Here is a 3,070-nt window from a genome sequence, read left to right as displayed (position 1 = left end):
GTGCCATTTTAAAATTCGTCAATACGAGCTGTTCTGTTTTGACAGATTCTGCCTTTTATTTCGCATTGCCTCTTTCGCTATGTTGGATGAATTTCTTTGATCCACTAATGTCCAGTAGCATTATGCAATATCCAGAAGTGTTAAGAATGATTGTGTCACCTCTGAATATGTTAATTTTTATTGTGCACTAACCCTCTAATGAGTTGTTTCGAGTTTGGTGTGGAGGAAGTTTTCAAGAATCAAGAGAGGAGTATGATGCAACATGATCAAGGAGAGTGAAAGCTCTAAGCTTGGGGATGCCCCGGTGGTTCACCCCTGCATATATCAAGAAGACTCAAGCGTCTAAGCTTGGGGATGCCCAAGGCATCCCCTTCTTCATCGACAACATTATCAGGTTCCTCCCCTGAAACTATATTTTTATTCCATCACATCTTATGTGCTTTTTCTTGGAGCGTCGGTTTGTTTTTGTTTTTGTTTTGTTCTAATAAAATGGATCCTAGCATTCACTTTATGGGAGAGAGACACGCTCCGCTGTAGCATATGGACAAGTATGTCCTTGGTTTCTACTCATAGTATTCATGGCGAAGTTTCTCCTTCGTTAAATTGTTATATGGTTGGAATTGGAAAATGATACATGTAGTAATTGCTATAAATGTCTTGGGTAATGTGATACTTGGCAATTGTTGTGCTCATGTTTAAGCTCTTGCATCATATGCTTTGCACCCATTAATGAAGAAATACATAGAGCATGCTAAAATTTGGTTTGCATATTTGGTTTCTCTAAGGTCTAGATAATTTCTAGTATTGAGTTTGAACAACAAGGAAGACGGTGTAGAGTCTTATAATGTTTTCAATATGTCTTTTATGTAAGTTTTGCTGCACCGGTTCATCCTTGTGTTTGTTTCAAATAAGCCTTGCTAGCCTAAACCTTGTATCGAGAGGGAATACTTCTCATGCATCCAAAATACTTGAGCCAACCACTATGCCATTTGTGTCCACCATACCTACCTACTACATGGTATTTTCCGCCATTCCAAAGTAAATTGCTTGAGTGCTACCTTTAAAATTCCATCATTCACCTTTGCAATATATAGCTCATGGGACAAATAGCTTAAAAACTATTGTGGTATTGAATATGTAATTATGCACTTTATCTCTTATTAAGTTGCTTGTTGTGCGATAACCATGTTTACTTGGGGACGCCATCAACTATTCATTGTTGAATTTCATGTGAGTTGCTATGCATGTTCGTCTTGTCGGAAGTAAGGGCGATCTACACTGAGTTGAATGGTTTGAGCATGCATATTGTTAGAGAAGAACATTGGGCCGCTAACTAAAGCCATGATCCATGGTGGAAGTTTCAGTTTTGGACAAACATCCTCAAATCTCTAATGAGAAAAGAATTAATTGTTGTTGAATGCTTAAGCATTAAAAGAGGAGTCCATTATCTGTTGTCTATGTTGTCCCGGTATGGATGTCTAAGTTGAGAATAATCAAAAGCGAGAAATCCAAATGCGAGCTTTCTCCTTAGACCTTTGTACGGGCGGCATAGAGGTACCCCTTTGTGATACTTGGTGAAAGCATATGTATTGCGGTGATAATCCGGGTAGTCCAAGCTAATTAGGACAAGGTGCGGGCACTATTGGTACACTATGCATGAGGCTTGCAACTTATAAGATATAATTTACATGATGCATATGCTTTATTACTACCGTTGACAAAATTGTTTCATGTTTTCAAAATCAAAGCTCTAGCACAAATATAGCAATCGATGCTTTTCCTCTATGGAGGACCATTCTTTTACTTTCAATGTTGAGTCAGTTCACCTATTTCTCTCCACCTCAAGAAGCAAACACTTGTGTGAACTGTGCATTGATTCCTACATACTTGCTTATTGCACTTATTATATTACTCTATGTTGACAATATCCATGAGATATACATGTTATAAGTTGAAAGCAACCGCTGAAACTCAATCTTCTTTTGTGTTGCTTCAATACCTTTACTTTGAATTATTGCTTTATGAGTTAACTCTTATGCAAGACTTATTGATGCTTGTCTTGAAGTGCTATTCATGAAAAGTCTTTGCTATATGATTCACTTGTTTACTCATGTCATATACATTGTTTTGATCGCTGCATTCACTACATATGCTTTACAAATAGTATGATCAAGATTATGATGGCATGTCACTCCGGAAATTATCCGTGTTATCGTTTTACCCGCTCGGGACGAGCGGAACTAAGCTTGGGGATGCTGATACATCTCCGACGTATCGATAATTTCTTATGTTCCATGCCACATTATTGATGTTATCTACATGTTTTATGCACACTTTATGTCATATTCGTGCATTTTACGGAACTAACCTATTAACAAGATGCCGAAGTGCCGATTCTGTCGTTTTCTGCTGTTTTTGGTTTCAGAAATCCTAGTAAGGAAATATTCTCGGAATTGGACGAAATCAACGCCCAGGGGCCTATTTTTCCACGAAGCTTCCAGAAGTCCGAAGACGAAACGAAGTGGGGCCACAGGGTGCCCAAACCCTAGGGTGGCGCGGCCCCCCCCTTGGCCGCGCCGCCCTGTCATCTGGGGCCCCTGTGCCCCCTCTTGACTTGTCCTTCCGCCTACTTAAAGCCTCCATGACGAAACCCCCAGTACCGAGAGCCACGATACGGAAAACCTTCCAGAGACGCCGCCAACGCCGATCCCATCTCGGGGGATCCAGGAGATCGCCTCCGGCACCCTGCCGGAGAGGGGAATCATCTCCCGGAGGACTCTACGCCGCCATGGTCGCCTCCGGTGTGATGTGTGAGTAGTCTACCCCTGGACTATGGGTCCATAGCAGTAGCTAGATGGTTGTCTTCTCCCCATTGTGCTATCATTGTCGGATCTTGTGAGCTGCCTAACATGATCAAGATCATCTATCCGTAATTCTATATGTTGCGTTTGTTGGGATCCGATGAATAGAGAATACTTGTTATGTTGATTATCAAAGCTATGTCTATGTGTTGTTTATGATCTTGCATGCTCTCCGTTATTAGTAGATGCTCTGGCCAAGTTGATGCTAG

The sequence above is a fragment of the Lolium rigidum genome, unplaced genomic scaffold, assembly GCF_022539505.1.
Source record: "Lolium rigidum isolate FL_2022 unplaced genomic scaffold, APGP_CSIRO_Lrig_0.1 contig_49018_1, whole genome shotgun sequence".
Classification (NCBI taxonomy): domain Eukaryota; kingdom Viridiplantae; phylum Streptophyta; class Magnoliopsida; order Poales; family Poaceae; genus Lolium; species Lolium rigidum.
The sequence above is the reverse complement of the archived record's forward strand: the minus strand, read 5'-3'. Positions refer to the sequence as shown.